This window comes from Macaca thibetana, chromosome 4 (genome assembly GCF_024542745.1).
Source record: "Macaca thibetana thibetana isolate TM-01 chromosome 4, ASM2454274v1, whole genome shotgun sequence".
Taxonomy (NCBI): domain Eukaryota; kingdom Metazoa; phylum Chordata; class Mammalia; order Primates; family Cercopithecidae; genus Macaca; species Macaca thibetana.
This window is the reverse complement of record NC_065581.1, coordinates 67,778,475-67,793,522: the sequence shown is the minus strand read 5'-3', so window position 1 is coordinate 67,793,522 and position 15,048 is coordinate 67,778,475. Positions and strand designations below refer to the sequence as shown.

Here is a 15,048-nt window from a genome sequence, read left to right as displayed (position 1 = left end):
TTGGATTGGCCCTATACCAGTGGTTCTCAACCTGGTTACACCTTGGAATCACTAGAAGGATAAAGGAAGGGTGTGGGAGGCAAATACTGATGTCTAGACATCCATCCCAGACCAATTAAATCTGAATCTCTGTGGACAGATCCAGGCATTTACATTTTTAAAAAAGATAAAAAGATTTCTAGGTGATGTTAATATGCTCTTTCTTTCTTTCTGTTTCTTTCTTTCTTTCTTTCTTTCTTTCTTTCTTTCTTTCTTTCTTTCTTTCTTTCTTTCTTTCTTTCTTACTTTCTCTTTCCCTTCCTTCCTTCCTTCCTTCCCTTCCTTCCCTTCCTTCCCTTCCTTCCCTTCCTTCCCTCCCTCCCTCCCTCCCTCTCTCTCTCTCTCCTTCCTTCCTTCCTTCCTTCCTTCCTTCCTTCCTTCCTTCCTTCCTTCCTTCCTTCCTTCCTTCTTCTCTCTTTTGTTTTTTTCTTTTCTGAGATGAAGTCTTTCTCTGTCACCCAGATGGGATCACAGTGGCGTGATCTCCACTCACTGCAACCTCTGCCTCCCGTGTCCAAGCCATTCTCCTGCCTCAGCCTCCTGAGTAGCAGGGACTACAGGCACCTGCCACCACGCCTGGCTAATTTTTTGTATTTCTGGTAGAGACAGGGTTTCACCATGTTGGCCAGGCTGGTCTTGAACTCCTGAACTCAAGTGATCCTCCTGCCTTGGCCTCCAAAAGTGCTGGGATTATAGGCGTGAGCCACTATGCCTGGCCTAATATGCTCTTTCTAACAGCTATAATGACTCTAATGGATTGAAATATTCAAGGGAAAAAATAGTTCCAGAATACCAGGCAGTGTATAGTAGCTTCAAATAATTATACTGAGATTAGAACCTACATTCGGTTTTAAGGAGGTTCTTGTTTCACTTTCCTGGGAACCCTCTTACCTGCACTTCTAGGGAGAAGTGTGAAGTATATGCACACTTACAACATATTCTTCTTTTGTGAATGTACTAAATGTAGGTCCATACAAGGACCAGGGTATGAAGACAAGCAAGGTGTTTTATCTTTATTCCTCACCAATGACTTTTCCCAGACAAAACTCTACTAGACCCACACTGGAAACTGAAAGGAAGTACTCATATATGGAAACTGGAAATCTAGGCTGCCTTTCTTGAATTTTTAATGTAGAGTAACCAGGAAGCTAAGAGGAATAGATCTCACAGGAATAAAGAGAAACAGGAACCCTGGGGATGGGCTCACTACAAGGGAAGGAGGGGAAAGGGAGGAATAGAAAATATAGAAAACAATAGTATAGAAAACAATATAAAAAGCCACTTTTGCTTTCTCCTCCCCTAAATAAACAACATCTACAACAAACAACCAATTTCAACAATCAATAGCTTGAGGGAAAGCTAAATTATTTTAAGATTGAATGTAAAAGACTGCAATTTAATTGTTAACTCACATTGGCCTATGAAAATGACAAGGAAACAAAATAGCGGTATGCTCGAATTATTACTTGGCTATCTAGGTCTTATAAATCTCCACTATGGGAAAATAAGAGGAAATAAGAACAAACCTGCTATCTGGATAGCCCCAGAAGGGTTTTCTTTGTTTTTAAGGTCCAAGAATAGTGGTGACAGAATGTGATACAATGAGAGGGGAAGTAGAGGGAAGAAAAAAGAATTAAAAACAGACCCTAAAAAGTACTTAAAGACAGCAATATAGGTAGTTAGTTAAATTTTGAGCAATATTAACAAGGGTTTGGGTTTTGTTGAGTTTAATTTTGTTCCCTTTAAAATATACATACACACACACATATACACAACAGGTGCTAGTTGATGGGGTGGAAGAAGAAATAAGTTACCCTTCCTACCTGCAGGGAGCTAATTTCTTATTAGAAAGCATATTTTAACACAGAAGAAATATAGAATAATTTAAAAACAATATAAACTATATTTAAGTGATCTCTTATTTTTATATTGTTTAGTTTTCTAATTATGAAAGTGATAATGCAGCCCGGGCATGGTGGCTCATGCCTGTAATCCCAGCACTTTGGGAGGCCAAGGTGAGTGGATCACTTGAGGTCAGGCATTTGAAACCAGCCTGGCCAACATGGCAAAACCCTGTCTCTACTAAAAATACAAAAATTAGCTGGGCGTGGTGGCGCATGCCTGTAGTCCCAGCTACTCAGGAGGCTAAGACAGGAGAATCACTTCAACCTGAGAGGTGGAGGTCGTAGTGAGCCAAGATCGTGCCACTGTACTCCAGCCTGGGCGATAGAGTGAGATAATGCCTATTGTGAAGAAGTTTGGAGTCTAGACTAGTATAGAAAGGAAAATGACAATCACCCCTCATCCCTGAGCTCTTGCTATTTTGAGTTTCAGGGGCATCCTCCCTTTTGTCTTCAATCTCTCTCTGCACTGATCCCTTTTTCTCAGTCTACAAATGTTAGCTTTCCCCATCTCACTCTCACCATCACTACTGAGGGGTAATTGCACCTACAACTTATAGTTGTGCAATAAATGAATTAATATAGGTAATATAGGTAAATAATAGGTAAATGTTTCTAGCAATACCCACATGTAGTAAACAGTACAAGTGTTAGTTATTTTTAAATTTATTATTTTTAAACAAATGAAGAAAAAAATCTTGTCCTCCTTTAACCACTGTTATCTTTTCCTATCCCTTAGTTCCTTAACCTCTGCTTACACCATACTCTTCTTACCCCCACTGCTATTTGATTTCTGCTGTGGCCTTGCAGAAGTTCCTAACCCACTATTAATATCTTACTTGAGTGTTTTTTCAGCTCAGCTGATTCTCTGCAGTCACCTCCACATCTTCCCAGCATCCACCTGCCTCACAGAACTGATCAATCTGATGTCAGATCCGGTCCTTTTTTATCTTGTTTGGAAGTAAAAACTCAATCTTTAGAAACAGTTGCTAAGCTTTGTTATCGCCGATCAAACTTTACCACTGAACTAGACGAAAACCTTTCTGTGTGTCTATCTTCCCAGACCTAACCAATTCCCGGTATGTATGCACTTACTTTACAGTGTTTATCATTATCTGCCCGGTATTATCATAATTGTTGTGTATCTGTCCTTCCCACTGGATAAGTGACAGTGACCCATCGTGTTTGCCTTTGTATCTCAAGAGCCTATTCCATGGATATTTGTCAAATTGACTTGAAGTTCTGGGGATATGGCTTAAAGCACTTACTATTTAACACCCTGTGTTTTAATTATTGAGGTAAATGTTTTCACACCTCTATTATATTTTAAGGTCCATGAGAGTTGGGAATCTGCCTTCTTCAGCTTTGATTACTATGCAGTGCTCAGAACTATGTCCTGCATATAATGATGCTCCCTAAATATTAAATTCTGAAATAATGATTACCTTTGTAGAGCACTTTACACTTTATCCAGCTCTCCTGCATGGATTAACTCATTGAGCATCACAATGCGCCTCTAAGATAAGTTCCTATTGGGCAAAAAAGGAAACAGGCTCAGTAGTGTTACAAGACTAATGAAAGGAACAAGGGCTCAAGTGTAAGTTTCCTGATTTTAGATGCCCCCTGCTTTCTTTACTGTATCCTTCTGCCTATAAAACAGAATGTAATGTCATTTCATGTAAATAGTTCTTCCTATGATTGAGCGGAACAGAGAACACCTGGCTGGAGGTGCCAGATCAACTTTGTGGAAGAGGTGGGGGCTTGTTTGAGAAGGGCTTGGAAACACTGGGCATGCAGCATGCTAGAGAGAAGATAAGTGATCTTTTGGAACTATAGTACATGGAGAGACAAGTCTTGCATTAAAATTAGTTTCACTATTTCTCATTTGAGAAAACAGTAGTACTTGAGTTTCACATAAACTGTTTATTTTTAAAGGTAACACATGAATTGCAACTGTACAACTTACAGTTGAATTCACAGCCAGCGTAATTCTGGACACAGTAATAGGAATGAACATGGAGGGCTCTTTAGGCAACACAGCAAAGCCTGGAGGCTTTTTGAAATCCCTCAATTGCTTTAAAAAAAGTCTTTTTACGGTTATTTATAATCCAACAAGGGTCAACTAACTTGTTTTTTTTCTTTTCTTTTCAAATAACTACTCACAATAACATACCAACAATCTATCATTTAGCCTCTGGATATAACATTAAAGTTATTTCTTTCTTGTTTTCTGTGTTTATGGTGTGTGTTTATGGTCAACTTTATTATGGTACAAATCCATAGCCAAATGACATTTCCCAATACTGTACCAAGAGGCAGATTTCTACTGATTACTCCTGTGATTCTTGTAATAACATTTCACACGGTCAACAGTGTCCTGTCAGATAGCAAAGCTTAAAAGAACATCCACAGTGATGGAAGCCTTGTGGGGCTGCAGTTTCTCTACATCTGCTTCTGAAACCAGCGCTATGTAGTAGGTTATGCTTGGCGAGGCCAATAATTCTAGGTCATTTATTCTTTTATTGCTTTTTTACTATTTTGTTCTACTTGACTGAAGAGGTTTTTAGGAAATTCACCATGGGCATGCTGATTTCCATTTGAGTTGCTGCAGCTACATTCTGCATTTTTCCCCATCTCCCTTTGGCTCCACTTTGAGAGCTCATTTCACTGCTCAGAGCAACTTCAATTTCAAATTTTTCCCTGCACATAACACATCGCCCATTCTTGGCACTGTGCCTTCGTTCTTGCAGCTTGAAACCCTCACTTAGTATGTACACAAGATTCTCCTCGATCTTTATTTTTTTTAAGTAAGGTATACTTTATTTACCCATCAGCTTTCCTCCAAGGAAATGAAAGCATTGCTCTCAGCCTATGCCATTAACCCTTCCTAGCGCCAGACTTCAGCAAGCTCAGTAGCCTGTTACTAGTATTAACAGAAAAAGAGAATTGTAATTTAAGTTATAGCAAATAACTTTTTACATCCTAATGAAGACATCTTGCCTCTTTTCCCTTGATATTGACATCAGGGCACCTGGAGTTCTTTATGTCTTGATGGAATCTCTAAACAGATAATTCACTGTGGGCCAAAATAAGGGTTCTCCTAGAACTGTGTTGTTCTGTAATCAAAATCCGTATTTTTGGATTTTCCAATGTAGCAGATGAATTGTTGATTTAATTTTCAGTAGCAAAATAGTAATATGAAAGGTAGGCTAATATAAGAAAGTCATAAACATTGTTGGCATATTATTTATTTACCAAATATTGTTTAATAACGTGAGTTTTCTCAACTTCTGGGTTGATGACACACAATATTTTCAAAAAAGCTAAGTTATGTTTGAAATGTAATTAATTACACTCTATGCATTTTCAAGCCTCTGAGCTTTTGCTCACATTATTCCAACTGCCTTGTAAAACTTTCTATCTTTTTTCTACCTGTAAAATAGTATTTATTCTTTAGGGTCAAGCTAAGGTTACTTCCTCTGTGAAATGCTTTTGAATCCTTCTGGAGAGTATCAGTCACTTCTGCCTTTCTGTCTCTAGAACACTTTGTTTATGGTTCTACTTTCTTTTGGGGGAGTCCTTTTAGGCCAAAGTGTGTTCCATAGGTGTGGGGTGTGTGGGTGTCCCACCTACTTCCTTGAGGACAAAGAAGACATTATTTGGCTCTGAAAGTCTCCTTAGTAGCCAGCACTGTGTTTAAATACGATGTTGGTTGAAGTTTGACTGCCTAGGAATATACAAAATGATTGACTGTGGTAGGTAATAAATGGAGAATGGGAGAGATTGTAATCAAGATCCCTAATGTGTAAGAGTTTAGAAGCTGAGACAAATTTACATATGGATAGAACCTCAGGGAAATATAGAAAAAATGCCAGAAATACATAAAAAATTCACTAATGCTCTATAAGTTGAGTCAATAATAAAGAGTTTATATAAAGGCTGGGACACTCAAACAGGAATGATCACTCTCCATGAGATATTTTGTGTGAGAGAACTTTAGCACTACTTTTTTGTTGCTTTTAGCAAAGCATTAGCAGGGTAAACCCTTGGACAATTACAGCACCAATTTGGTGCTTAGTATGAGGGCAAGTCTTCTTAGCAAGTCTTGAAGTTTTCCAGTTTGAGAGTTTATGAAGAAAAGAAAGTAATAGTGAACAACTAGATGCAGAGTGAAGCAGAGACTGTCCTTAAACACGTGTGTGTGTGTGTGTGTACATGTGCATGTATGTATACTCAGAATATGACAAATTATATGACGAACATCAGCTTTGATATTAGAGAAACCCAGGTTTGGTTTGGCCTGCCATTTGGAATTTCCCTTAGCAAGTTATTTAACGTCTTTGAACCTTACTTGCCTCACCTGAAAAATGGCAAAAATATTAAATGATATAGATCAAAAAATATATTTTAAAAAGCATGAAGTATAGTTTCTGACATTTCCTCCTTATACTGCACTTCTAGAAAAAGTCCTGAGAGCCCTGAAGGGGCTCTTGGCCAGGACAGGCTGAAATAATATGAATCGTGATTCTGTCCCTCCTCTGTCACCATCCTGGCACTGCCTCTCTGCCTTTCCATCTCTGCGGCTCCAGCCTGGACTGACCATTCTCCGGAATCACTGGAAGTATGCTAATGCTAGAGCCTTTCAGTTTGTCGTGGCTCTAAGTTGAGTCTTTAAGAACAAAGGCTCTTTCTTACCTGCCCACATGTCAGTCGCTACTGCTATTTCTGGAGTTAGTCATGGTTTCAGAGGTGTTTGGATTTCAGAAACGGTAGGAGGCAGGACTCTCCTGTGGTTGCCCTTTGGTGCCACTGGAACGTCTACACATGCCTTTGTGGTTTTGTGGTTAGGTGGTTGGCTTCAAGTTTATAGTCCCACATGGCTTTGGGTGAGAAAAAGAATGTCTTTCAAAAACCAAGACCTGCTGGAAGAACCTCTCTCAGTGATTCAGTGTCTCTTTCTCTATAGTTGTTTTCTCTCTCAAGGTTACAGCAGTTAGAATTCGAAGCTAGAATTGTGACTTCAACAGTGTAAATTTCTTACACCTGGGTCTTGCTATCTTTTTGTATGTGCTATGTGATTGCATTTACATTTTGTGAAAGCAAGTGCATGAGTGTTTTAAGTGATGTGCATTTAAGGGAGTTATAAAACTGTGTCGAGTATGACCACAGCTTGTCTGTAGAAAAGGGCCTGGAAGAAAACATCCTAAAATGTTAATAGCGAGTTGTCTCTAAGTGGTGAGACTTTTTTTTTTCTTTCTTCTATTTCTATATTTTCCACTTTTCCACAATGTTCGTATATTACTTCTTTAACGTTTAATTTTTGTGGGTATGTAATAGGTATACATATTTATGGGTTACATGAGATATTTTGATACATGCACACAATAAGTACTAATCATAGGGTAAATGGAGTACCCATAATTTCAAGCACTTATCCATTTGCTACAAACAGTCCAGTTGTACTCTTTTAGTTATTTTAAAATGTGCAATTAAATTATTATTGACTATAGTCATCCTGTTGTATTACCAAATACATATCTTACTTTTAAATATAATGCATGTTACCAAATACATATATTACTTTTCCATATAATACTTTAAAATGAAGAAACCAATTATATACATGTATACACACATTTATGTATATATACACATATGTATACATATACATATGTGGGGTGTGTGTATATATATACGTATATATACACATATATATACACACACATATATATACACGTGTATGTATATATATGTGTATATATACACACACACATATGTACCCAAAAGGGGACTAATCAGTAGGCATCAGTCATCCTGTATGCAGTGTTCTGTAAATAGCTGTTTGACTGTTTCATCAGTGATTACTGGAGTTACCTTTTATTTGTATCTGTTCAGGAATCAGTCGGTAGATTTGTCACATATAACTATGAACTCATACAGGTCTCTTCACCTGTTTCTTCACCAGGAAAACAGGAGAGTCACATCTGTCTTGTTGGATTGTTGCGAGGTACGATTATGGTGAGAAATGTTCTTCAAAAACCGTACAGTACTATGAGAGGGAAGGTATTATTGATGAGAAGAGCTTGAAGGACTTATCAAGGGCAGTATTACAGGAGGAAGAATCATAAAAGTGTAGCAAACAGACAAAGATGTGCACATGGACGGGAGAAGGGGGCTTTCAATTGATTTACTTTGCTACTTATAATGGGTTGTATATTGTCTAGGATAGTTTTTAGTATCTAGCACAGCCACACTCTTCTAAGATCTAAATGAGCCACCATTTACTGGACGGATTGGGGTTGAGTCTAAGAAGAAAGCAGAGGAGAGTGAGTTATAAGAAAAATTGTAGCTAAAATTTATTGAGTGCCAGGTACTATTTTCAGCTCTAGTTTAATGCTTATAATGTACCTACAAGGAGGGTGCTTTCATTACTAATTTTTACAGATAAATAAGATGAGTCAGAAAGGTTAATTACCTCTCCATGGTCTCCCAGCTATAAAGTGGTGGAGCTGAGATTTGAACCTAAGCCATTTGGTTCCAGAGTTCACATTCTTAACCTTGGGTTTGGCTCTGTTTGATTATAAGGCTCAAATTGGTGGTGGATAGTGAGGTCAGACTGGATGGCTCACCTATGAAGGCAGAGTTAATTTTAATCTTTCATTTTGTGTCTTTCTCCTTCAGTAGGCTTTCATGAACATCAGGGTGCATTGTATTTGCAATTTTTTTTGAGAGGAACCCTAAAAAGAAGTCAACTATAGTATTTTAGTTTATACATATGGAAAATAACCAAGAATGAAATATTTTCTTAAAATCAAAGTTACCTACTTGAAGACTGGAAATCAAATTCACCTTTGATGCCTTAGCTTAGGTTTCAAATTTCAGGATTATACTGCCACCTAGTGCAGAGAAAACATTTTCCCAGCATATGAAAGCTAGTGAATGCATATGAAACTTCATAGATGCAAACTAAAACAAGGTATATTTAAAGTTTATTTCATAAAAGAGAACGAGGTGTTTGAGAATCAATGACCTTTTTACATTTTATTGGTAAAGTTTAACATGCAATTCAGGAACACACTTTTATTATTAGTAGTAGGTTGTTAAATCACAATAGTGCAGAAGAGAAGGCTTAGGTTTCTATACTTCATTCTGCCATGTAAATTTCCTTAATTAATGTCTACTAAGGAAATTAATACAATTCTTTTCATGAGCTCAAAAGTTCTCAGTAGGCGTTATGAGTTCAACTCATAATTATTTTAAAATTTTATTCAGTAAATACTTATACACTTACAGTCTACAAGTCAATGCCAATTATAACAAAGGAGAGGTAGCCTAATGGTGTTGAAAACATGACCTACATGAGCAGCACCTCTCCGTGGATCAGCAGGAGATCAGCATCACCTGGGAGCTTGCTAGAAATGCAAATTCTCAGCCCGAACTTCAATATCCTGAACCAGAACCTCTGGGAGTAGTGCCCAGTAGTATGTTTTTAACAAGCCATGAGATTGTGGTAAGAAACGGTCTTGAAAAGCCATAGAAGATAAGAGACAAGGTATTATTGATGAGACAAGATTGAAGGCTTTACAGTAGGTAAAGAAACATACTGATGGGCCAATATGTGTGTTTTACTGAAGGGAGCAAAAGAGGCTTAGGATATGGATCAGCTGCTGTAGACCTAAGACTCACAAGGTAGCAATTGCAGCAACAGCTCCTGGAAGCACGTGTGCTATGGAGAGGAATTGATTTCTCTCCTCCTTGGGGAGACGGAAATGCTCATACTTTAGAGAGAGCAAAAGTAATATGCTGAAAAGCTTAGGAGTGGGGGAGTTTTACATTAAATAACCTGTTTTTGTATTAATGTTCTACGGTGAGAACACATTTATTTGTGAGTGATTTCAGAGAAAAATGGCCATCACCATGGGGCTCTATTTGCTTGCTATAGACGATTAGGCTACAATTACAAGTATAGGGCCAAAATAAGAAGATTAAAAATAGAGCTTTGATTATGGTGAAATTTCTTTACAGTAAAACTGAACCGAATGTAAAACTGTGGGAGTCCGAGTTTTAGCAGCTCTGATTGTTAATCAGCCTCTCAGCCAGAGATTTCTGTGATAAATTTCAGGCTCTAGCTGTGGCTAATTTGCGGCATCCTCACACAACTGGTAGGTGCCATTAGGCAGCCTGGGTCTTTTATTTTAAAGTAAAGATAGATGGAATAAAGCTTAAAACTAAATACCTTTAGGAAGCTAGTTTTAAAAATACTTCTTTAATTTAACCTATGAACTAATTAAATATGGGAGTTGTGGTATGTTTAATTAAAACTCTCATTTTACAGCTACTTTACTTCAAAATAATGTTTTAAAACATATATAGTCATGTTAAAACTAAGAAACTTGCCCTACTGTTCTGTGAGTTTCATGGGGCATCCCATCTGTTGTGTCCATACTAGGAAGCAAGGGGAAAGAGATCTTTTGGCACTTCTAGTGTTTACTCTTTTTTTTTTTTTTTTTTTTGAGATGGAATCTTTGTCGCCCAGGCTGGAGTGCAGTGGCGCAATCTTGGCTCACTGCAACCTCCACCTCTCAGGTTCAAGCGATTCTCCTGCCTCAGCCTCCCAAGTAGCTGAGACTACAGGCGCCCGCCACCACGCCTGGCAAATTTTTTGTATTTTTTAAGTAGAGACGGGGTTTCACCACATTAGCCAGGATGGTCTCAATCTCCTGACCTCATGATCCACCCGCCTCGGCCTCCCAAAGTGCTGGGATTACAGGCGTGAGCCACTGCGTCCGGCCATGTCTACTCTTTTCTAATCGAATGTTTTTTAAGCTGTGAGTTGTAACCCATCAGTTGGTCCTGAAATCTACTCACTGATTCAGTTATCATCACTCAAAAATGAAATATAATAAAACAGAAAATAGAATCTATTACATTTATATGAGTAACTATTGTTTTCTGAAAGTTTTGTTCTGGTTGTGTATATGTATACATACTGATAAAACCCATTCAATCCATCCTCCAAGCAACAGCAGAACTGTCTTTCTAAAGGCACATCCGAAAAAGTCATTCTTGGCCTCAAACTCTTCTCTCAGTTCCCATAACAGCCAGCATAATGTCTATGCTTTCTTTTGATGTCATTGAAGATCCTTTATCCAACTCCTCTCCCATGGTCCTGCTACTTGTGATTTCAGAAAATGACATCACCATCTACTCAGTTGCTCAAGCTCAAAACCAGGTAGTTTTTCTGTCCCCCACCTCTTTTCCAACCTACTCACCAATGTTATCTCTTTGTTCTCATCTGGTCTGAGTAAAAATTGACGACTTCAAAGCAGCCTTCCCTAACCCCTCAACCTACACCAGCCTCTAAACCTTCTACAGTCTCTATAACACATTGTCTTCTTTTGTATTTTTCATAATGTTTCCACCTGAAATTATTTTGTCTATTCTTGTAAATGTGTTTAGTACCTCTCTTCCCACCAGTGTCTAAGCTGCATAGGGCCAGGGACCTGATCTTTCTCTGGTTGTCTCTCTGGTGTTAAGGTCAGTCGGGGAGCATGTAGAAGAGGCAAAAAAAGATATTTACCAAATGAAAGGATTCTTGAACTAGACTTCTGGCTTCCCAAATGTCCTCTTTTACCTTTTTGTTATAGTATCTTCTGTTTTCTCTGTCTAAAACGTACTGCACCCACTTATTCTCTTGGTAGCCTTAGTATCCTTTAAGATTTTATCTCTTGTATTAAAAATTTCCCAATGCCCTTGGACTGTGCCATAGACTGTGCGTCTATGACCTTAGGGTGCAACTGACCCAGACCAGAATAGTGTTGTTCTCAGTGACACTACAGCCTTCTTACTCTCTGAATTGTGGTCATTTTCATATTGGTCCTCCCTGCTGGACTATCAGCTTCCTCAGGGCAAGGCCATGTTTATTCACACTTTTTACCTCGTATACTACTGTATATAGTTATTCAATACATGACTGAATAAACAAAAGAAAGTGGATGATCAAGAAAGATGATTATTTGTGATGATGTTCCCGATTTAAGCTTTAAGTAAATCATATTCTTGATTTATAAGAAGAAGAAGATTAGTGTGTGTACATTCTGTAAAAAGTATGTAGTGGAGGGATGAGAGGAAGTACAAAGAAAAGTATAATTGTTCTATACAAAACACTTCTATTTATAAAATGGATCATTTTAAATATCAAGCTGTCTTAGTTCATTTACAATCTGATGTGATTGACCACATTTCATTTCTACATGGTTTTTCAGAACCGAACTGTTAGGTAAGGTGAGGAAACAATGCTAAGGGTGAAAAAGCTTACACGTCTATGACCTTAGGGTGCAACTGGCCCAGACCAGAATAGCGTGGCCTTTGCACTGCTGTCTGTGAGATTCTAATGTCATGTTAGGAAACAAAATTAATAGAAAATAGGAGTGGAGGGAGGAAAAAAGTTTCCTTAAATAAGATTGTATATATCTTTTCTTTCTCTGGATCGACTTTCTTTTTCGTTCTTTCTTTTTTTCTTTTTTTTTTTTGACATAGGGCCTCACTCTGTTGCCTAGGCAGTAGTGCAATCACCGCTCACTACAGCCTCAAGCTCCGTAGACCCAAGAGATCCTCCTGCCTCAGCCTGTTGAGTAGCTGGGACTGGAGGTATGTGCCACTGTGCCCGGCTAATTTTTGTATTTTTTGTAGAGATGGGGTTTCACCATTTTGCCCAAGCCGGTCTCCAATTCCTGAGTGCAAGCCGTCCGCCTGCCTTGTCCTCCCAAAGTGCTGGGACCACAGGCATAAGCCACCCTGCCTGGCCTGGATTTACTTTCTTTCTTTTTATTATTATTATTATTTTTGAGATGGAGTCTCACTCTGTCACCCAGGCTGGAGTGCAGTGGCATGATCTCGGCTCACTGCAACTTCTGCCTCCTGGCTTCAAATGATTCTCCTGTCTCAGCCTCCCGAGTAGCTGGGACTACAGGCATGTGCCACCAGGCCTGGCTAATTTTTGTATTTTTAATAGAAATGGGGTTTTGCCATGTTGGCCAGGCTGGTCTCGAACTCCTGACCTCAGGTGATCTCATCGCGGCCTCCCAAAGTGCTGGGATTATAGGCGTGAGCCACTGCCATCAGCCTACTTTCTTCCTTAAAATAGCTCTTGCTTGCTTCTGCCATCTTAAATAAAACTGCCAAGCTAGAAAAAAGCCAAACCACTTGTAAGCAAACCTATTTTTCTCTCTATCCTTTCATTTTTAATTAAAAGGCACCCTCACTTGATTTCAAATTCTATTTGAAGAGGATTCATTACAGTGGGAAGGAAAGGGGCAAATGCGGAACTGAGATCTCTAAAGCAATGAAAGGATTTCCCAAACACTTCATTATAATGAAAAATCCCTCTCTCCTTTCTTACCAGAGTAAGTAATATGAGAGGATCAATCATGCAAATAAATAGCTTTAATGGACAGTCCCTTTGGAAAATGCCTTTTCCCCTGTGAATCTCAGGCTGGCTTACCTCCTGTGACTTCAGGATGTCAGGAAGGTCCCCAGCTGCACAGCTTCTCCTCGGAGGTTAATAGAGCGCTTCTTTCACATGAGCCCTGACTGACTTAAACAAATAAGCTAGGATCTGGTCATTTGTAGTTCTGTCACGGAGCCAGGATGGCTGCACTAGGGAATGGGAATTTTGATAGACAGAAGGCAAATGACGGGGACTTGTAGAAAGCCCTAAATAGCATGAAGAAATGGGTGTCCCTCTAGGAAAGAGAGACAGGACTCCAACAGGTGGGCTATGAGTAGAAAATAAAAGGGCAAGAGCATGGATATTAAGTTTGCCTGATTCACAGTTCATCAGTGAGCTGAGGGAGGCAGAAGATGAAAGGAGTTTTTTGGAAAAGAAATAAACAAATGAAAAATAAGAAGCAACGCTATTGTTTTGTAATTAAATAAAAATTAAATCAATTAGAAAACTAAATTTAAAAATTTCAAGAAGCCGGGTGCGGTGGTGTATGACTATCATCCCAGTTACTCAGGAGGCTGAGGTGGGAGAATCTGCTGAGCCCAGAAGTTCAAGACTGTAGTGAGCTATGATTATGCTATTACACTCCAGTTTGGCGAACAGAGCAAGACCTGAAACCCTGTCTCTTTAAAAAAAAAAAAAAAGTTCACCTAAAAACTACTTTGCTTGCATTGTGATTTTTGAGATCGTTGGATCTTCTGACCTTTAGAGTCTTTGGTTTTGGAGTAACTACCCATGTCCCTCAAGACAACGCCAGAGGTGGGCCATGCTGAGTGGGTGGGAAGGTGGGTGATGTGGGGGCTCTTGGGAATTCTCTTGAGATGTTCAGGTTCTGGAGAGAGGGCATGGTATGTGTGATAGCGATGCTGATAACACGTACCTCTCTAGGTTTGTGCTCCTTGTAACTTGCTCTCACCTTGTTAACGGAGGATAATATGTTGCTTCTTTCCAGATACAGTGTCCTCTGCTCAACTCTGGTAATCTCAGAGTTTAAGAAGAAACAACAACTAGGGGGCTTAATATTACATTTTATCAGGATTTCCAGCCGTGAGGTAGAGAGAGAGAATGCATATTTAGTAATAGGCATGGCACTTTGAAAAAGTTACTTCATTTTCTGGTTCCTCAACTTTCTTATTTGGAGAATAAGGGTAACTTCAGCCTTACTTTATAATGTTGTTGTGAGAATTAAGTGGCATTAGGCCTTAAGCATTTTCAACAGAGGGAGGCACATAATGAAGTGTTAGCTATGAGGACGATGACAAATAATGATTGTTGGGTGTTAGACCCTCTGCCTTTGAGACCTCATTTAATTCTCAAAACCATTGTTTTAATGTAAGTATTTTCAATCTGTTTTACAATTAAGGCATCTAGTTACAGAAAGGTGAACTAACTCTCTCAAGGACACACAACTAGTAAGCTTCAGAATAAACAGGGATTGAAACCTAGTTTGATTGGGCACTCCGCCTCCCCGTGGGCACATTTTTACTGGAACCCCAGCCCTCTGAAAGCTTCCACTGTATTCCTATAGCAGTTCTGAAAGCTGCCATTGTACTCCTATAGCAGATCTAAGAGCATCTACTGTGTTCCTATAGCACCTTGCCT

The 15,048-nt window shown here is 38.9% G+C and overlaps 1 protein-coding gene across 1 annotated transcript in view; it reads left to right on the top strand.

Annotated features, from left to right (window-relative positions):
* The window catches only part of COL9A1 (collagen type IX alpha 1 chain), a 178,234-nt gene that overhangs the window by 75,181 nt on the left and 88,005 nt on the right, over positions 1–15,048 (top strand). The gene's annotated exons all lie outside the window — the stretch shown is intronic.